Here is a 23,454-nt window from a genome sequence, read left to right as displayed (position 1 = left end):
GCACATTTAAGATATTAACATTGTACACATGGACACTATTAGCATGCTCCTACGACATGGATCCTAATACACATGTGCATAATACACATAATATGCAGACATACAATGACTGCTCTCAAATTCACCTAGAACACAGGCACCTAGGACATGTGAACCTATGACATGTGCTCCTGCAACACGTGCTCCCTACGACACATGGTCCTACTACACATGCTCCTACGATACATGTTCCTACCACACACTTTTATGACACACATTTACTGCAAACTGTTACGACACACTCTAATGACAAACACTCCTAAGATATGTTCTGCTATATTGTGTGCTCCTACAATACACACTTGTGTAATAAATGCTCTGATGCCAAGCACATCTACTGCACACATGTGTTTTACACATAACATGTGGTTGCATCACATGTGCTCTTACAACACATGTTCCAAATACACCCACTCTTATGATGCACATGTACCACACACACTCCTACAACATGCACGCTTACAACATGTGCTTCAATTAAATGTGCAGCTACTGCAGGTGCTCTGACTATATACACACAAAAGCTTCTGTGGCACATGCTCCCATGACATGCAATCTGACACACACGCTTATAACACACACTGTTATGACACACACTACAACATGCACTTCTACAACACATACTACTACAACACATGCTCCTTCAACAAATGGTCATTCATCAAATGCTCCTTCAGCACACACTCCTAAAACACACACACCACACAATCTAATGACACAGTCTTACAAATCAGAATCTTACAAAACATACATTATTGACACACACACTTACACCACATGCTATTATGCAACATGCTCTTATACCACACACACCCTTACAACAAACACTAGTATTACAACAAACACTCAAAATCAATAATCAAGTAACCAAAAAAAGTTGAAATTATTTGCAAACAAATATATATTTTTTAAAGTTAAGGATAAACCATCAAAAACATAAAGTCTACAAACATCTTAAATAATAATGTTACGGCAACAACATAATAAACTGTATTAATACATACAAAAAATATATTGAAATCAAATATCATGTTAACCTAAACTCTTAAAAGCATACAATATTATCACAAAATTTTAATTTTACACATAAATAAAAGCAATCTTTAAAAATGAAAAACCGTTCCATTATCTGTAGAGCTGTAATACAACATTACTACATGATGCTTCCAAAAAATGTGCAATTTAGAAAAATACACAGAATATTAAAAAAAGAATCTACAATAACAAAATATACGTAAGCATTGAATTGTCATACTTTAGAAATGCAACAATATTAATTAACAAGGTACATGTCATCATTGTAAATATATATTTAATTTACTAACCAATAAACATAACATTTTAAAACGAAAACATACGCTAAACAACTAAAAACATATTAAAATATATACAGTACAAGCTTAGTAACATTTACTCTTGACATATAACAACATATACAAAACAGTATGCATACAAAATGTGCTAAAATAAATTTTATAAATAATACAGACTGTAAATATTAACAAAAGCCGCTCAAATGTAATAAACATTAAAAATATATATAAACAGTTTAACATGCTTATAAAAAACAAAGATTCACAGAACATATCGCATTACTTTCACTATAAAGTCATTTAAAAAACAACACAAATATTGCAAAACTAAAACAGGGCTAAGGTTACCACAATATTTGAAAAATATATCAAAGTTTATTATGTTGTTACCTTAAAGTAATTATTTCTGATGTTTGTAAACTTAAAATGTTTGTTTGTTGGTTTAACATTTACTCTTTTGTAAATTGTTTCCCCCAAATTATATATATATTACATGGCCACGGTAGTGGCCATGTAGTTATGGTTAAGTTGCTGTTTCCATAGGAAGAGCACTTTTTGGGCGGCTTATAACTTCGCTCTCCCTGGACGGATCCTCACCAAACTTTGCAAAAAATGTAGTTGGGTCACTCTGATTTTTTTTGCAAAGTTTGGTGAGGATTCGTCTAGGAGGGGGAAAGTTATAGGGGGGGTCCCAAAACTTTTTTTTTTCCCATAGACTGAATGGGAAAAAACTTTGCGCACGGCTACAGCCCGAATCGCTGGACGGATTTACACCAAATTTGCGGCAGGAGCGGCAGCCTGGGCCCAAAAGCGTGCTTTTGTAAATTTGGTTTAAATCTGTCCAGTAGTTTTTTTTAAAAATGACCAAAATGTAAGGCAAAAAAATTAGTGATATCTGCATTCGCTTCGCGGACGGACTTCCCTGTTCGCTCCGCGGACAGCACCCCGATTGGCCCATGGCCTTGCGTCATGTCCGCAGATATGCGACGTGTTCGCTGATTGGACGGCGAAGGGCGTGGAGCGCGTCAGATTTTCTGTGGCACCCGCCATCTTGTATTCGCAGTCGACCGCGTACAGCGCAGTGAAACGTGGATAAAAAATTGTATTTAGTGGCGTGTGTTGGTGTGTAAGAGTGTTTGGGGAGGGTGGGGGAGTACGAGATAGATTCAATGTTTTGTTTTTTTATGTGCTAGACCTTTTTGTTGCGTTCGTTACAAGGTGCGTAATGAAACGCGCCCAGTCGTCTCCAGTACTACGCGACTTTACACAGAACCCGGAAGACAACACACATTATGTCACAACACAGCGCGCCACAATTCGGAATATGAAACTGTGATTTAAAAGCAAAGAGCAAGATTGTAAATGTTGTAAAGTACATTTATTTGACATCAAATGTTTAGAGAATATTCAGCGATTTGCTATTGTCTCTGCTGTCGATCAGCAAAAGTTTATTTGGAGCCACGCGTTGTTCCTTTGCGGTAGATAGGCTGTTGGTTTATGATAAAAGCAGTAAATGGTCGCTCTGATAATCGGAAGGTTGCTCCAACAACGAGCCATTAGACCACCCTATTGGTTGGTATGTTGTTTGTAGCCGCTAGTACTGTCCTTGGCGATTGTCCCATAAAATGGTGAGGGTCATGAAGTTGCATATTTGGACTTGCACCTGGCAGTTGAAGACCCCATCCGCTGGAGTCTGTAAATCGTGACATAGACAATTTGGGGCCACGTACCTGTTTTAAAAAACATAAATTAGTCTCACCAGCCGATCTTCATTAACAATTATATTTGCTATCGAAGATAGTGCAACAGAGTATGTTAATAATAAAATAATAATATTTTCCCATTCATATAGCGCTAAGAACCGTGAGGTATGTAAGCGGTGCTTATTATTAACCACGGTGTGTGGTGCTCATTTATCGACCACGGAAGGATGAAAGGCTGAGTTTGGCCTTGCCGGGATTCAAACTTGCGTTAGCGTTAGCAAGCTGTGCACGGATGTCAAAGCGAGCGCTGTACTCGCTGTGCCACTTGACAGGCTACAGTGAAGTGGCACAGCGAGTAGAGCCCTTGACGGCCTATAGACCGGTTAAATTATTTATATTAACCCACCCTGTGTCGTCTGCCTTTTTCAGAGCCCTCTAAATGACAGGGGATCAATTCGGCGGTGATAGTGCGCGGTAGAAAACATTATGCCACTTTCAACGAACAAGTTCAACTTGAGCGGTCTTTAATGCTACGCTATTGTAATTATATTTGGTATAAAGTAATCTAAAGGGTTACTTACAGTACAATTGCAATTTCCATTGTCTACGAGTGGTGCAGTCCCAAAATACGACTCTGCGTGTGCCAACGATCTTTCGTATAGTGATATAATATATAAAAGTGGTTTCGTTTCAGAAATTTCATCTTTATCTTCTCTTACGTTTTAGCAACACTCCTTCAAGAGAAGTCTTTCATCACAATCTCTGTCTGTCAAGGTCAAAACACAATACAACCTTATAGTCCGCTTCGTGAGCCTCTCCGGGGCCCGAGAAAAAAATGGAAGCAGCTGACCTTCACTGTGAACGAGCATAAATTCTTACTTTGCAACATTCTGTGTAAAGCCATCTGTAGAAGTTGTGGAAGCAGCTGACCTTCACTGTGAACGAGCATAAATTCTTACTTTGCAACATTCTGTGTAAAGCCATCTGTAGAAGTTGGTTTTTGCACGCGATGTTTGTATATTGTTTGCGTGATATTAAAAAAACTTTGTTAAAGGGACGTTATGGTTAAGTTGCGCTACTAAAAACCTATGAAATTCAGTGAAAAAACGTTGTTAAAGGGACATTATGGCTCAAAGTAAAACCGAAAAACTCCTGAAATTCGGCAGTTATGGTAAGATAAGCAACCATGACTTGCGCCGCCACCGTGTACTGCTAACACTAACACCCAGGACATCAAAGATGACATCACAAATGTCATTGATTACATCACTGATGACATCACATGGCTGGCTCTCCCTTTTTATCCTTTACTGACATATCGAAGCCACAAAGTTTTCTTCAGTAACAGTCAGGAAGTAAAAATTGAAAAGGTACTATATTTGTAGACTTAGGGTCCTGTCACATCATATGAAACATATACATAGCGGAAGATACAGGCTTGAAAGAGAGCAATCCTTTCTGTGCATGAAGATAATCATTATGGTTATCAGCACTTTCTCATAGTTTTATTTTTATTACTCTACCTTCCCTCTATATGCTCATATTTGTATACATTATACTCACTCTCCATAGAGTGAATGGGAAAAAAATTTTGCTCGCGCATACAGCCCAAACCGCTGGACGGATTTCCACCAAATTTGGACCAGGAGCAGCGGCTTGGTCCCGAAAGTGTGCTTTTGCAAATTTGGTGAAAATCCATTCAGTATTTTTTTTTAAAATGACCAAAAAGTAGGTAAAAAAAAATTAGTGATATCTGTGTTCGGTTTGCGGATACACTTCCCTGTTCGCTGCGCGGAAAGTGTCCTGATTGGCCAATCGTCTTGCGTGATGTTCGCGGACATGCAAAGTGTTCGCTGATTGGACGGCGTGGAGCGTGAAGCGCGTCAGATTTTTCGGTAGCGCCCGCCATCTTGGATTCGCGGACGTCCCCGGACAGCGCGGTGAAACTTTGTTCAAAATGTGTATTTTGTAGAGTGTGTTGGTGTGTAGGAGTGTTTGGGGAGGGTGGGAGTGTATGAGATAGGATGAAAGTTGTGTTTTTTATGTGTTAGACGTTCTTTTTGTGTTCGATTTGTTTGCCGCCATCACGGGTGTTCTGAAATGTTCTAAATAAACTGACTAGGGGGTGTTCTAAGGAGTCAATATGTGTCTGTTTTGTTCGCAAGCAAAGTGAAACTGTTCTAAGAACACTCGCGGTGTCCAGGGAGTGTTCGTAGGTGGTGTCCTGAGGACGCTGTCCGTATTGTTCTCTGTCAAGTTGAATGTGTTCTAAGAACACGCGCGGTGTCCTGAAATGTTCACAAATAAACAAAATGGGGGTGTTCTGAAGATGTTTTTGAGAACACTCCCGGTGTCCTGAAATGTTTGTAGGGGTTGTTCTGAGGACGCTGTCCGTATTGTTATCTGTCAAGTTGAATGTGTTCTAAGAACACTTGCGGTGTCCTGAAATGTTCGCAAATAAACAAAATGGGGGTGTTCTGAAGACGCTTCTAAGAACACTCGCGGTGTCCGGGGAGTGTACGTAGGGGGTGTCCTGAGGACGATGTCCGTATTGTTCTCTGTCAAGTTGAATGTGTCCTAAGACACTCGCGGTGTACTGAAATGTTCGCAAATAAACAAGATGGTGGTGTTCTGAAGAGGCTTCTAAGAACACTCGCGGTGTCCGGGGAGTGTTCGTAGGGGGTGTCCTGAGGACGCTGTCCGTATTGTTCTCTGTCAAGTTGAATGTGTCCTAAGAACACTCGCAGTGTCCTGAAATGTTCGCAAATAAACAAAATGGGGGTGTTCTGAAGACGCTTCTAAGAACACTCGCGGTGTCCGGGGGGTGTTCGTAGGGTGTGTCCTGAGGACGCTGTCCGTATTGTTCTTTGTCAAGTTGAATGTGTCCTAAGAACACTCGCGGTGTCCTGAAATGTTCGCAAATAAACAAGATGGTGGTGTTCTGAAGACGCTTCTAAGAACACTCCCGGTGTCCGGGGAGTGTTCGTAGGGGGTGTCTTGAGGACGCTGTCCGTATTGTTCGTTGGCAAGTTCAAAGTGTTCTAAGAACACTCAGATTGTTCGCGGACATTAAAAGTTTCCCATAGATCATAGTTGAAATGTTTGACTCTATGGAAGTGATATGCTGCGGTGGTTGTTGCCAGGGCATAGACTCTTGGGTGCATGGCCATTTGGCCATGCACCCAAGACTCTATGCCCTGGCAACAACCACCGCAGCATATCACATTCATATTTGCTTATAACTTTGGGTGAAAAACAAATGTATAAGGAACAAAGGTATTAGATACTATGGATGTGATATGCTGCTATGGTTGTCCTTATTATTGTATACTTACTGTTTGGTCTAGTAATGGGAGTCCATGTTTTTCTATTTCATTTCTGTGATAAAAGAAAATAGCATGTTAGTATTAGTATTTTGTAATGACTTATTACATTGTATAAGCAATATACTTTTATTTTTTTTCGACCCTCATATTTAGTAGAGTACAAATAAGAGTACTGTGCAATTTGCTCAGTTTCTGTATTTGTTGCTAAAATCATTGGGTCTGTGGGAGAAAAAAAAATCCATGTTGGATTAAAAAAAAAAACCTTTTTCTGTTATGCTACAGTTTATTTGTTTGTTTGTTTTAAGTGTTCACTTGTTGTTTCTGGCTAATGCTTTATACTTTGCTTTGTTGTATTTTTTTTGGAGCAGTAACAGATTCTTCATTTGTTTTGATATTATAAAATTTTGGAGCAGTTAGATACCAATTGGCGTATTCTAGCTGTCTATTTTTTTAATATATTTTAGTGGTTTTGATTTATCTATTTGGATATTGTTAAATTTTGGGACAGTTAGATACCAATTGGCGTATTCTAACTGTGTATTTTTTGGCCTAATTTAGTGGTATTCATTTATCTGATTAGTTGGTGTAGAATCTTTGAGCTGTTAGATAGCTTTTGGAGTATTCTAACAGTTTATATTATTTTAACACAAATTTATAATTTTGGGACAGTTAGATACCAATTGGCGTATTGTAACTGTGTATTTTTTGGTCTAATTTAGTGGTATTCATTTATCTGATTAGTTGTTGTAGAAACTTTGAGCAGTTAGATAGCTTTTGGAGTATTCTAACAGTTTATATTTTTGTAACACAAATTTACTTAAAGGTTTAAATACAGTTTATTTATCAAATTTTGGTTTTAAGAACATCAAATAAGCGTTTGTAAGATTTGCTGGTAATCTCTGCTTTAGAGTAATGGTACTATCATTACATTCAAACCATCCACATTTCTTTTTTATATATGCAGTGTAGTGGCCTGAATTGGTTGTGGCTCCTGCGTGGTAGATTATACCTATTGTTGTGAAGGTTTTCTTACCAAGTGATATTTGACCATGTGTGAATCCAGTCAGCTTGCAGTTGTTTTTGGTACCATCTGCATTGTAACGTAGAAGCATCAGTATTACGTATTTACTATGTGTTTGTATTACTAACGTGGAGCGATTATCTGAATTGCAGGTAGAGCATAATCTACCATGGTTTGCATTTTGTACAAGTTGCTGAAATGGAATGGATTCACAATTTGGTATTGATATATATATATGAAGCGTTCATTGGGGATTTCTTCTTGTGTCACATTGTTGCAGAGAGTGCATGTATGTTTCCACATGTATGAAATCTGAAAGATTTCATTTATAGGTATGTTTTTGTTTTCCAGTACTTGTAGTAAGTACATTAGAAATTCTTGTGGATCTTCCTGTGAGTTTATAGTGAATTTCACCATTCCAGCACAGTAGTCCAATTGTCGTCTTATTCCAAAAACACTATATGTGTTGTCAGGATTGTTTGCTGCATTTCTGTGAAGTACTAACATTTGCAAACACAATGGGTCTGTACTGTGTGAGTAAATGTTGTCAACAATTGGTGGTAATTGAAATAGAATATTCATTGCTACATTTGCATAGCAACTTACACCAACTATATTTGAGAATTGAAATGGTCCAGGTAGTTCTGTATCTAACTGCTTTTTTTGGAGTTTGTCTTCCTTCTTTAAAGAAGTACCTGGTTTACTTTCTCTAATTGATTCTTTTTTGTTTGTGGTACTTGATGAAGTATTAGTTTCTTTTACTCTCTTTGGAGGATTTGCAGTGACGTCCTGTTGCATTTCTGTTTGATTTAATTTTCTTTTACAACGTTTTAGTTTTTGTGGAACAGAATATGTGTTTAGATGGGGCGTGTATAGTGAGCGAAGTCTATTATATTCTAAAATGCAAGGAATATCAGCGTTTACTTTACTTGCATCAAAGTTGATTAGAAATAGACTATCAAGTGTACGTAAGCGTGATAGTGCTACGTAGCTCATGCCTTCTTTTAAGACTGTGTTACCAATATCTATCATTGCTTTGTCTAGGGTAAGACCTTGTGATTTATGAATCGTGACTGCGTATGCAAGAGTTAAAGAAAATTGTTCTCTGCGTACATACATATCTTTGAAGAGAAGGAATCTAGCTGTTGAGCGTCCTATCCGTTTTACTTCTGAAAGTTTGTCAAAGAGTATATTGACAAACTGAATTTTGTTGTCACGTGGGTATGTTTGAAAGCCAACAACTGTACCCAGTGCTCCATTAACTAGTCCTTGGTCCACGTCAAGGTTACGTTTAATCATTACTCTGCAATTTAAGGATAATTTTAACATCTTTTCTAAGCCTGCTGTGTTTGAGATTGATTTTTCTAAATTATTTAGTCTTGTTGTGGCTTGGTCACACATGGGTAGTGTCATACCATGTACATCTAGTTTGTCTGTGGCGCTAATTTCCATTATTGGTTGCATTTCTTTACTTAGCATGATTTCATTGAATTTGAAACAGCTTGCAAGAGTTGGCATTAAGGCCATACAATTGACATTTTTGTGGGCTAATTGTTCCATAACATCTGTAGCACATGCATTATCGCCATAAAGTGCATTAATGTGCCGGGTTTTCAATGTTGCTTCTGCTTCTTTAGAAAGTATACCAACTCTCAAACTTTTTAAAATGTTGGCATAAGTTAGATCTGCAGATTGGCGCATGTTTTCTGTTAATTCTCTGTATTGGAAATGTTGCCAAAGATTGACATTTCCAATGCTGCCAACAGTTTTACGGCAGAGTTTGTGCCCTAATGTTTTAAAAATAGGTTCACCTTTTACTCGTGTTAATTGAAGCAGATCTCCAAAAACAATAATGTGTTTTCCTGCAAAGAGCTCTTCATAGTCTGTTTTGAGTACTTCTTGTAATCTGAGGTGAATCAAAGCTAACATCAGGTTGGAGACCATGCTCACTTCATCTATTAGTAGCATTTTCATTTGTTTCAATACTCTGCGTAATTCCAATGCAGCTTCTGCAGAAAGTTTGTAATAGTCTAATTTGTTCTGGTGTTCTACTGGTAATAGTAGTAATCGGTGTAATGTAACATCACCTACGTTGTAGGCAGCTAAACCTGTGGGGGCAGTGACAACAGCTGACAGTTTGTTGTTTGTCAATTGTTGAAGGAACTTACTAATGATTTTGATTAGGAATGTTTTGCCAGAACCAGCTTCACCACTGACGTACAGTAGTATAGGTTTATAATTATGGCAGGAACATTCTTTATTTTCATGTTTTACACCATGTGCAATTTGTTTTGTTACTTCTTGAAAAATGCTACTTTGCTCATTGTTTAGTTTTGATTGTAGTACAGTTAAGTCTTCCTTATCTTCATACTGACACATGGTGTTTTCTACTTCTATCATAGCTAATTCTGCCTCATTTGTTATTAGTGGTTCTCCCAGTGGTTCTTGGCTTCCTGTTACAGAAGGTTGACTACTGTCAGGAGTATCCTTATCTAGTTGGGCTTGGAGTTCTTCTTCATGTTGCTGTTCATTGTGCAACATTGTTTTGTACTGTGTAAAGTTTTCATCAGTTATAGTGCTTTCATTTGCTTTGAAAGCATCCCCATATGAGTCATAGTTATCTAGTAATTGTTCTTCTTTTCTCCATGGTTGGTAACAGTCAGAAACTAAGAATTTTATTTTATTTGTAGACATATCCTTCTAGTAGGTTCTTAGAGTAATTCCCTTAGAGTACAGTCACATCATATGAAACATATACATATGGGAAAACACAAGCTTGAAAGACAGCAATCCTTTTTGTGCATAAAGATAATCACTAGACTTATGAGCACTTTCTGATGGTTCTGTTGTTTTTTTTTATGGCTGTACTTTCCCTGTATATGGTCATATTTGTATACATTGTACTCACACTACTTTCCTTAGGGTCCAATCACATCAAGTGATACATATACATAGGGTAAATAGCAGCTTTGAAACAGAGCAATCATTTATTTGCATGAAACTAATCAGTTAAGTTATGAATTGTTTCTGCTACTACTTGTGCTTTTTTGCTAACTTCACTTTCCCTGTATATACCCATATTGGTATGTGTTCTTGTGTCTTTGTGTTTTGTCTATAGTAATGCAATTATGTAATACATGGGTTTTATTAGCTACTTATTACATATTTCACAGTACACAAAAATCTATTAAGAAAACAATTATCATTTCATTATTCAACATATTAACATTACGAATATCATACCTTCATCTTGTATGCTGCACACAATGTTATGTTTCTGTATGAGTAGCTTAGTATACTAGATAGAACCCCATAATAGGATGCTATTTATATCAATGCATCGTTCAATGCACTTATTAGGGTATATTTCTTGCAATGATTCTTGACACTTTTTTCGCAACATAATAAGAATCCCTTCTACACATATTTCATGAGAAGTATATACACATGTGATGTCATCAGTGATGTCATCAATGACATTTGTGATGTCATCTTTGATGTCCTGGGTGTTAGTCTTAGCCGTGCACGGTGGCGGAGCGAGTTATGGTTGCTTAGCTTGCCATAACTGCCGAATTTCAAGGGTTTTTCGGTTTTACTTGGAACCATAACGTCCCTTTAACAAAGTTTTTTCACTGAATTTCATAGGTTTTTAGTAGCGCAACTTAACCATAACGTCCCTTTAACAAAGTTTTTTCACTGAATATATATATATAGTAAAAAAACATTGTTAAAGGGACGTTATGGTTAAGTTGCGCTACTAAAAACCTATGAAATTCAGTAAAAAAACTTTGCTAAGTTGAAACTGTTCTAAGAACAAACGAGGTGTCCGGAATGTCCGCAATTAACCAAACTGGAGATGTTCTAAGAACATTATGCCTGTCCGTAATGTTCGCAAGCAAGTCCAAACTGTACTAAGAACACATTTGGTGTCTGGGATGTCCGCATTCAAACAAAAATGGCGGTGTCCTAAGGACACAATGGGCCTCATTACACGGTAGGCGGAGGACCAAGGTGCTATTAGCACCTTGGTCCATGCTGGTAAAATACCGGCACCGCCTTGGTGGAAAGGGGAATTACCGCCCTATTCCAAGGTTGGCGGGGCGGTAATTCCCCCTTCCACCATTGCCCTTCCCCATTCCCATTTTTGCCCCATAGGGCTCTATGGGAATGGGGAAGGCGCAAATTACGGTGCCGCAAATTGCGGTACCGTAATTAGCACCCTGGTCCCTTTGCGGGTTGGTTTTTAACGCCTGCTAAACAGCAGGCGTTAAAGTACCTACCTGCAAAGGGGCCTCGTAGTAAGGCGGTAAGGGTTAACGGTCACCGGTAGCATTAGCGGTGACCGTTCACCCTTAACGCCTTCCTTGTAATGAGGCCCTATACCTTTCTGTACTGTCCGCAGGCAAGTTGAAACTGTTCTAAGAACATACGAAGTGTCCGCGATGTCCGTAATTAATCAAAATGGAGTCCTAAAGACACTATACCTGTCCGTACTGTTCGCAGGCGAGTTGAAACTGTTCTAAGAACACACAAGGTGTCCGGGATGTCCGCAATTAACCAAATTGGAGGTGTCCTAAGGACACTATACCTGTCCGTAATGTTCGCAAGCAAGTCGAAACTGTTCTAAGAACACTCTCGGTGTCCGGGATATCCGCAATTAACCAAAATGGAGGTGTTGTAAGAACACTGTACCTTTCCGTACTGTTCGCTGGCAAGTTGAACTGTTCTAAGAACACACTTGTTGTCCGCGATGTCCGTAATTAATAAAAATGGAGGTGTCCTAAGAACACTATACCTGTCTGTACTATTCGTTGGCAAGTTGAAACTATTCTAAGAACACACTCAGTGTCCGGGATGTCCTCAATTAATCAAAATGGAGGTCTCCTAAGGACACTACACCTTTCCTTACTGTTTGCAGGCAAGTTGGAACTGTTCTAAGGACACACTTTGTGTCCGGGATGTCCAATTAACCAAAATGTAGGTGTTCTAAGGACACTATACCTGTCCATACTGCCTAAAGAAAATCTACGCACATGCGCACCACACCCGTAAGTTCCCTGAACATTGCGCCTGTCCGTTAGTGTTCACGTCACTTGTGTCGCACTTTTAATTATTGTCAGGACCTGAGCACTGTCCGTAGAACACCTGTGCGCATGCGCACAACCGTTCAAGTGCATTTCATGTCCTGCAAACACATCTTCTATTCGCGGACATGTTTGCAGCGCCATCATTTGACCGCACCCATGCTGAGCGTGTGTCCTGAATTGCAGACACTGTCTGGGTCCCGAATTTTAAAAGTACCTTTTGGGGCAATCCACAGTATTTTATACTAAAAATGCACCATAGCACATATCCCAGACAATAACCCTGACTTTCTACATATTTTTTATAACTTTATGAGCACTTTTTGGATATTTGTCATGTCTGCGGACAGTGCGGGTGTACACAAACCGTGCACCAGCACCCCTATAAAAGGCCACACCCCAGAGCTCATCCTCTTTGTGTTTCTGGCTACCTTACAAAACACGGTGCATTTTGCTGCCAATTTTTGAAGATTTTCTTCTGAATCCTGATGGCATCCATGGCTCCTCTATTGCCACCTGGTGCTACATCTGCCTCAGCACCACCCAAAGCCCCTCCACCACCACCACCTCCCCAAGGGCCTGAAGAGGGGAACAGGCATGTGCATTCAGAGGAGGATGAAGAGGATGACGAGGATGAGGTAGTGGAAATCCCTACTACCAGCATTCGCCATGAGTCTTGGGTGTGTCGCTTAATTACCATTCATGGTAACGTATCCAAGGTGTGTGCGAACAAAGTCACCTGCAACAAGAGCAAAATGTTACTGAGTCGCGGGAGGCCTGGTTCGTACAGCTTTGGTATGACTACTATGAAGCGTCACCTAAAGTCATTCCACAGTAGGGCCGTTCGCAAGGTTGTACCTTGCAACAAGCCTAGTAGGTTGAGTTCCTCTACTTCATCCTCTGTTTCTGCTGCTCTCACCACAAGAGAAACTCCTGTGGGAGAGTGCATCCCTCCAGCTGCCTTCACAGGCCATTCACAGTGCTGATGACCCTTACCTTTCGAGAGTCACAGTTTTGTGTATGTACTGCGACACAGTACTCTGCAGGGGGGAGAGACTTCGAAGTGCTTTTGAGACTCTGGTCTCAGAGCACGAGAAGACCTGCTCACTACCTAAGTAAGGCCAACCATACATCTTCTTCTCTCCACCCGCCCTTTCTTAAACCCTGTGGTTGGTGTCCCCCTTACCGTCCTTTCCCCTCATCTCCTAGTGTGTCGTGTGTAAAAAACAAAAAAAAATACAAAACAACACAAATTTATTAAAAAAGGCACTTTTCAGAGCCGCCATTCACAGTCAAAAAATAGAAGTGGGAAATAAATTGAGCAGGCTACTGATTTCTTTTTTTAGAAGTCCGCAGACATTTCGGGAACATCAAAAATGTTGGGGTGTTGTCCTTTCAAAATTATTGCACTTTTATCTGGGAGGAAGTGGTGGCTCTGAAAAGAGCCTTTTGTGGTATTTTTTTGTATTTAAAAAACTTTAAAAAATCAACACCTACTTCAAAAAAGCTGGCTGTAATTTCACAAAAGGACGCAATGTATCTTGTACATTTCTCAGAAAAATCTGATTACCAGCATAAGTAAGCTGGACTCCATCTCTACCAAAAATGTTTGTGCTACGAAACATAATATTTTCATTGTGAAAAGAGGACATGCCAACATCTCTTTGAAAGGCACAAACAGCCTTATTGACATTACGCCTCGCTTTCTCCATTTGTGGACAAAATGAAGAAGAACGCAGCCACATTTGTCTTTGCGCAATACTTGGGAATTTGGAATCATATCCATGACCTTCCCAAGTCCTTCTTTCATCGCAAATTGCAAAGAAATTCCTGACACATGTCCCAAACTGTTCCCTCCACAATGAATTATAATTATGTCTGGATGATGCTCTGTCTGCAAACGAGCACAGAGAGGTAGCAAGTCTAGCCACTTCATTCCGCGTACTCCATGCCAGTGCACTTCCACATGAGGGAATCCAAGATCTGCAGCTACTCCACAGCGTTGTGCATGCACCTTCAACCAATGTATCCATGAGTCTCCCAAAATCCAGACAATCTGTTTTCTGAAACACACAGCCATAGCTAACTGTTCTTCTCTCAGGAAAAAGACCTTCTGACAAACTGTCTTCTTATACAACACACCCATCAAACTTTACTGACCAATCAATTCCTCTGCTCATTCCCATTTGCATGCCTCTCCACCCCAAAATCCCTGTATGTAATTTGCGGTGTCCGCGGACTTCCGTTATGTCCGTGGACATATCGTAGCCTAGACAGTCCTTCTACCATTTCCACTTCACTCTCTGTGCCATTCCCTCATTGAATACAGCTAAACAGTCACACAACCATCCATCAATTACATTCAAGACCTCTACATCTAACTGCATCATCAGAGTTCAGCACTTCAAATATACTGTAGATTACTCTGAGTACAAGTCTCATATCATTGGAAAGCACCTACTACAAAAACTACTGTACAAGTCTCCAATGTTTCTACTTGCCACTGCATGCATATCCACATGCATGAATACAAACTACAGGTATGCATATTTTCTGCACAATACAAATACAAATCTTATGAATGCATATAAACAGAGTAACTGCCACTTAATCTGTATAACCTATAAAATGAAGTTACTGTCATTTTTCCCATCTACTATAATCAACTGTCACTTCCAAACCTGTCTGCTATCTAAACAAATGTTTACACCCACACAGCTATCTAATAAATTACACAGAGCCAGGATAAGGTCAAGCACCTTCAAACATTCACACAGATAAACACTAACATTGAAAAACTCCCAACTGCAATAACACCAGTAGCTGTAAATCATATCCTTCTGATTTATTACCCACACCTTCCATGCTTTTCTATAAAGTATCTGCCATTTACCTTATACAAATTGCAAAATAAGTATATCATTATTTCTTCTTTCTCCTAACATTCAATAACACAGCCTTAAGAAACCAAGTGTGTTTCATACACTTTCTCTTCTACTTATTTGCATAGCATGTTGAACTAACATAATGTAAATAAAATATGAAGGCTGCACATAGTCAAAGGAAATAACATCCTATATACACACAAATTACTAACTTCTTTCCTTTACAATTTTACAATTACAGTGAGGAACACTCTCCTGAAAAGCAGCAGAATCAAAAGTACAAAGAACAACTCAGAAGAAATCTTTCCACACAAAAAAAGTAAGTACAATACTACCATGATATTCTTACTGTTACTCAAACACACTGTGATATTGATTCGCCATTTTTCGGTGCACAAATGACATAACTCAGCCTCTAGAATGCTATTATTGCAGAACAAAGAACTGTTTTATTTCTATACCATCAGATTTAGTTTTTGTGCTTCTTCTCACCACTAGCTTACTTTCTACTGTCATTTGAACCCCAGTATAGTAACACACAAATAGAAGAATAGCCTTCACACACCATCACATACATCTCTACCATCAGACTCAGACACTCATGCACACAGCACACATGCATCGCAGAACAACCCAACCCATACCTTCTTTATTTTTTTCAACAGACCCCAAAGAATGCTTACCAAAAAACAAGTCCATAGAAAACCACGTAGAAGTAGAGCAAATGAAAAAGAAGTATCCAAAATAAGCATCCATCTCTAGCAGAATGGGTACAAAAAGTTCAAACAAAACAGCTAATACAGTCATTTAGCAAAACAAAACATGTTTCAAGTACAGAAACTTTGCCTCCTCTATCGAAATGTAAAACGAAAGATGAAACGATTATCAAGAATTCAGCTACCACTACTGCTTAAACTATTCCTATAAATCTTGATATAATGGCAAGTTAACATACCAAAAAAAATATTTTTGCAAAAATGTTCCGCCACAGAGTCCTTCAAAATCTTATAAAAACAGGAAATAAATCATACACAACCCTTAAAACCTACCATAGAAAATTAATATTAGAAGCTTTGATAGACAGTGCAATCCTACTCAAAAGAGAATTATTTATTTTAGTGTTAAAAAGAATGAAACCACTAACAAAACTAATTAGTAAATTACAAAAAAGACTTTTCAATAAACGGAATGTCAACAAAAATAACTTCTTAAATATCTGTGGAGGTGAATGGAGTCACACCACAAACACAGAACCACATTTTAATGAAGAAGCATACAAACAAAAGCAAACAAATATGATTGCTATACATAGCAGTGGACGAGGTTATGAAAGAATTAATAATATCATAATGGAACAAGAAATATTGCTTACAAAAATATCCCCTGAAAACTCTGAATTACCTCTCCATTCGACTGGACGAAAACATCCAGTATACAAATGGTCATGCACGTCAATGTGTAACATTCCCAAAAAATCGTTCAAATCTTTACGCCAATTTCTCAATCAATATGTGAAAGGCAAAGATAAAATCAAAATTAAACTGCTACAAAATATGGATACCTGTCCAGTGCGTAAATACACAGGGCTACAAGGACCTTCATTAGCCTGCATTTCAGGACCAATTTGCAAAAGCACCTTCCATCATGTCAAAATGATATCAACACATCATCCAACTATAAGAAATCTAGTCTATAAACTGTACCATGCTAAAAGTCCTGCATTAGCACTAGCCAATTTAAATAACAATCTTCTACATGGTACAGCCAAAGATCTACTCGAAGAAATAGAGCATATCCAGAGAAAATATTTTGGAAGTAAAAGCCACTTGCAAAATGCGATAGTTTTACAACAGATTAGCAACAGTTGTACAGATGGCAACCTTCTACTACACACATACAAAAAAGAAATATTAAAATTTAAAAGTACATCTGCTGAAGTACCAAACCATGTGTGTGTGTGTGTGTTGCTGCAGAACTTTTTATAAAAGTAACACAAAAACTGTAGATGTAACATACAAAATAGAAGACAATGAAGATTCTAAATGGTTTGAATTAGCTCTCTACCTTATAGCAGAAAACAAATATGAAATAACTGATCCTTTAATACTTTGCAATTACTGCACTACAAAACTTGACAAAAACCAAACTCCTTCACATGCTATCACAAATAATTTGGAATTATTTCCACTACCAAAACCCTTGAAACAACTCAATTTATATGAGAGCATCATAATTCAAACAGTACACCCATTTCAAGAAATAATAGGTCTTCAACCAAAAACAGCAAAATTACCTCCCTCTGAATTGGTGAAAGGTATTCGTGGCAAAGGCAAAGTAGTTTATTTACCATTAAATCTGACGGAAAATGTACACACTCTAGGAGTGCAATGTCCAATAGAACAATCATTAATTATCTTAGTAAATGGTATACCAACAAAAGACAAAATATTTGGCAACAACTCGTCGACTTACATAAAGTTAGACTAGCCTTGCAATATCTAAAAGACAATAATGAGTACTACAAAGAAATAAATATGGAAGAAAACTTAAGGGGAACAACTTAAATAATTCAAGAGTCACGAGAAACTGGTCAATTTGAACTTCTGGATCCAGCTGTAGTATCCAATATTTTAGACCATTATAAAATGTATCCATTGCACTCTAAAGACAGCATGGATGATGCACTAGAAACGTACCAAATGCGACAAACCAAAGGATCACCAATGAGCATATGGGAAAAAAGTATAGAAGCACGTGCTTTTCCTCTACTATTTCCTACTGGCAAATTAGGAAGATACGATGACAGACCCACTCAAATAACAGCATCAGAATACCGTTCATTATGAATATATTCTGAAGATCCCAGATTTAGACAAAATGTGGAATACATAGTCCACCTACTCTTTGAAAGTAAACTAGCAACTCTATGTTACAGAGTTGCACACATATTGAAATCGGGAACACGGTTTCAAAATATATCAGCTACACAATTAATACAAAAAGTGCAAGAAAAAGATGAGGTTTTACAATCAAGTATTAAAAAAATATTTGCAAACATGCGTGATACAAAAGAATACTGGTTCCGACCTCACAGAGATGTACGTTGCATGATCAGAAACCTTGGACCACCCACTTGGTTTATTACATTAAGTTATGCAGAATATGCATGGGTAGATTTACATGATTTCCTACACAAATCAACTAAAAACAAAACAAACATAGATATACTAACACCAGGAGAACTTTGCTCTCTAGATCGTGTTAATGTTTCAAGATATTTCCATCATAGTTTCATTGCAATGCTACACTTTATTTGTAATAAAACTATTCCTCCACTCGAAGAACTGGAACACTTCTTTTGGAGAAAAGAATATCAAGCCAGAGGAGCTCCACAAATCCACATGCTTTTATGGATTAAAGATGCTGTTTCAGGACAGTGATGCCACTGTTTTGCAGTTCATCCAAAAATATTTCACTTGTGAAATCCCTTTACAAAAGACAAACAGTGACCTTCATGCACAAATTGTACAATTTCAAAGACACAAATGTGGCCAATATTATTGTCGCAAACACAAAAAGAAAGGGAAATACTACACCAAATGCCGGTTTGGTTTTCCGAGACCAGTTACAGAAACAGGTGAAGTAAACAACTTCATGTCTTCAGTTAGACATAGTGTTAAAGGTAAATCACCTAAGAACATGTATTACATAAAAATAACTGAAGAATCAAAATATATCAATGATTAAAATGCAATCATTGCCCACTTATGGAATGCAAACATAGATGTGCAGTACATTGCAGACAATTCCACTGCAGTTACACAATATCTTACAGGATACTTCACAAAAGCAGAAAAAACAGAGCTTCAAGACCTCTGGAATGACCTATCATCAGACAAAACACTATCTCAGAAATTGTACAGCTTAGGCATAAAAATGCTCTCTTATAGGGAATGTGGCGCCTACGTAGCTGCAGATCGTTTAACCGGTACTGCTTTGTATGGAAAGTCTGAAAATATAGTATGGCTAAGTCTTGGTCCTGTTAAATCTAGAAAAAGAGTTCTCAAATCATATGACAACATAGAAACAATAGCCAAAAATTATTCAAACAGCCAAGACATTTTGAAAAACAATTTACTAGACACATACTACCTGAACAGGAGTACCACTTTGGGAAACATATTCTATACCACATAGCCCAAAACTTTGCATACAAAAATAATATAAAACCTGATTAAAGCAAAGGTAGATATACAGTGACAGATTGTGAAGGCAGCTTAGTAAAACTTACCAAACCAAGTTTAATTAATCATATCAAATTGTCATTAAAAACTCCTCAACAGAAAGAACTATATTACATGTCCCTCCTACAACTTTTTAAACCATGGAGAAAAGAAGAAGAGTTACTAGATAACTATGACTGCTACAAAGATGCTTTCAAAGCAAATGAAAGCACTATCACCGATGTGAACTTTATGCAGTACAAAACAATGTTGCAAAATGAACAGCAACATGAAGAAGAACTCCAGGCCCAACTAGATAAGGACACTCCCGACAGTAGTCAACCTTCTGTAACAGGAAGCCAAGAGCCACTGCGACAGCCACTAATAGCAAATGAGGCAGAATTAGCTATGACAGAATTAGAAAACACCATGTGTCACTATGAAGAAGATACAGAAGACTTAACTGCACTACAATCAAAACTAAACAAAGAGCAGCGCACCATTTTTGAAGAAGTAACAATAGAAATTGCACATGGTGTACAACATGAAAATAAAGAATGTACCTGCCAAAATTACAAACCTATACTACGATACGTCAGTGGTGAAGCTGGTTCAGGCAAAACAATCTTAATCAAAACCATCAGCAAGTTCCTTCAACAATTGACAAGCAACAAACTGTCAGCTGTTGTAACTGCCCCCACAGGTTTAGCTGTCTACAACATAGGTGGTGTCACTTTACACCGATTACTACTCCTTCCAGTAGAACACCAAAACAAATAGATTATTACTAACTTTCTACAGAAGCTGCAATGGAACTACGCAGGGCGTTAAAACAAATTAAAATGCTACTTATAGATGAAGTGAGCATGGTATGCAACCTAATGTTGGCTTTGATTCATCTCAGATTGCAAGAAGTACTTAAAACAAACTACGAAGAACTCTTTGGAGGAAAACACATTATTGTTTTTCGGAAATCTTCTTCAATTGACACCAGTGAAAGGTGAACCTATTTTTAAAACCTTAGGACACACACTCTGCCGTAAAACTATTGGCAGCATAGGAAATGTCAACCTTTGGCAACATTTCCAATACATATAATTAACAGAAAACATGCACCAATCTACAGACCTCACCTACGCCAACATCTTAAAAAGTATTAGAGTTGGTGTACTATCTCAAGAAGCACAAACAATATTAAAAACCCAGCACATCCATGCACTTTATGGCGATAACTCATGTGCTACTGATGTTATGGAACAATTGGCACAAAAAAATGTCAATTGTATGGCCTTAATGCCAACTCTTGCAAGCTGTTCCAAATTCAATGAAACAATGTTAAAAAAATGAAATGCTACCAATAATTGAAATTTGCTCCACAGACAAACTGGACATACATGGTATTACACTACCAATGTGTCAACAAGCCACAACAAGACTAAATACCTTAGAAAATTGAATCTCCAACAAATCTGGCATGGAAAAAATATTTAAATTATCCTTAAACTGTAGAGTAATGCTTAAAAGTAACCTGGACGTGGAGCAAGAACTAGTTAATGGGGCACTGGGTACAGTTGTTGGCTTTCAAACACCCAGGTGACAACAACATTCAGTTTGTCAATATACTCTTTGACAAACTTGCAGAAGTAAAAAGGATAGGGCGCTCAACAGCTCGATTCTTTCTCTTCAAAGACATGTATGTACGTAGAGAACAATTTTCTCTAACTCTTGCATATGCAGTCACCATTCATAAATCCCAAGGTCTTACCCTAGACAAAGTATTGACAGATTTTGGTAACACAGTCTTTAAAGAAGGCATGAGCTAAGTAGCACTATCATGCTTCATACACTTGAAGGTCTATTTCTAATCAACTTTGATGCAAGTAAAGTCAACACTGATATTCCTTGCATTCTAGAATACAATAGACTACGTTCACTATACACCCCCAATCTAAAAGCATATCATGTTCCACAAAAAATAAAACATTGTAAAAGAAAACTAATTCAAACAGTAATGCAACAGAATCTCATTACAAATCCTCCAAAGAGAGTAAAAGAAGCTTCAATACTTCATCATTCACAATAAGTAAAGAAGAACCTATTAGTCAAAGTAACTTAGGTACTTCTTCAGAGAGGCAACATGCACTCCGAAAAAATGACTTGGACACAGAACTACCTGGTCCATTCAAATTTTCAAATGTAACTGGTGTAAGTTGTTACGCAAATGTAGCAATGAATATTCTATTTCTATTGCCACCAATTGTTGACTAGATTGAATATTAGGGCACCTGGCAGAGCCCTGAAAAACCCAGGTGGGTATTCTTAGATAAACAAAACCAACATTTCAGGGTGAGAGGTCACACAATTCCAGCATTATAACAGACATAACAGTCATTTTGTACTGCATTTTTTTCACTAAATGTATTTTAATGACATCTGGATAATGTTGGTGGGGATAGAGCACCCAGGGGTATTAGAGAAAACAATACAGATAGGTATGATCCAGTGGAAAAAACTGGATCTCAATGGAATAACAACAACAGAAAACTGCTACTACTAGTCAATCATTTCAATTGTGTTTTTTGTATATATGTTCATTTATGTAGGTTTATGTTTATTTTTGTGACTGCACAATTGAAATGATTGACTAGTAGTTGCAGTTTTCTCTTGTCATTCCATTGAGATGCCGTTTTTCCACTATTTAGTAAAGTGTTTTGGTGTGTAAGACTGTTTGGAGAGGGTGGGGGAGTAAGAGATGGGTTAAATGTTGTATTTATTTAGGTGGCAGGCACTCCTGTTGTGTTAGTTCTGACCGCGGATAATATGGGTGTCCTGAAATGTTTGTAAATAAAGGAAATGGGGTGTTCTGAGGACACTAAGGCTGTCCGTATGGTTCGTAGGGAAGTTGAAACTGTTCTAAGAACAATCATGGAATTAATGTGCGCTGACATTTTTGGCGCAAGCGTGCGAAAGCGTGCGAATCGCAGCGCAAGTGCGAAAATCGTAGGGAAACCCGCGCACAGCCATTCATGGAAGTCTGTGCGTGTGTAAATCCCAGGATGTGTGCCAAAATTCTGCGTGGCGCACGCTGGCGCACACGTCTCCAAACAGCGTGCGCTACGCGCACAGCGAAATTTCACATAGCGCGGCGCACACAACAAAAGTAGGTGGAACAGGGGGCGTGACACGCGGAATGGGGAACAACGCGTGAAAATGTGGACGTCACAGGGGAAGTACAGGAGGCAAATGCATGGAACGCCCACACGCACGTTCAAAACACATATTCATGGAATCGAACGGGGCTAACGTGTGTGCCAAAAAATATGCGCTAATCGGGAAACACGTACGCCAGCAGGAAGCAGGCGTACGTGGACCCGCGCAGCATAAAAGTGCGCGCAAACAACAAACAAGCTCAGACGCCAGGATGAATATACCGTTCCTAGCAGCAGGAGGAGGAGGATAGTCAGGCCCAGAATGTTTACACCCAGAACCAGCCTTTTTGGATGCCTGATGACCAGGTGTATTGGAGGTACAGGTTTCCAACTCACATAATACTCAACCTGGTCAGTAAGTGGGGGGATGACCTCACATCACCCACCCTGTGCTCCCAAGGACTCAGCCCCCTGGAGAAGGTCCTCAATGTACTGCACTTCTTGGCCACTGGATCATTTCAGCGGACAACTGCTATAGTGGGGGGGTGTCACAGGCCACGCAGTCACGCTGCCTAAAACAGGTGTTGGCCATCATGACTGCGCGCCCATCAGTCCGCAGGCACATATACTTGCCCAGAACACCTGCAGAAAGGCAGGCTGTCATCCAGGATTTTTACAGGGTGGCACAATTCCCCAAAGTCCTAGGTGCCA

The sequence above is a fragment of the Ambystoma mexicanum genome, chromosome 5p, assembly GCF_040938575.1.
Source record: "Ambystoma mexicanum isolate Mex_15411 chromosome 5p, UKY_AmexF1_1, whole genome shotgun sequence".
In the NCBI taxonomy this organism is placed as follows: domain Eukaryota; kingdom Metazoa; phylum Chordata; class Amphibia; order Caudata; family Ambystomatidae; genus Ambystoma; species Ambystoma mexicanum.
The sequence above is the reverse complement of the archived record's forward strand: the minus strand, read 5'-3'. Positions refer to the sequence as shown.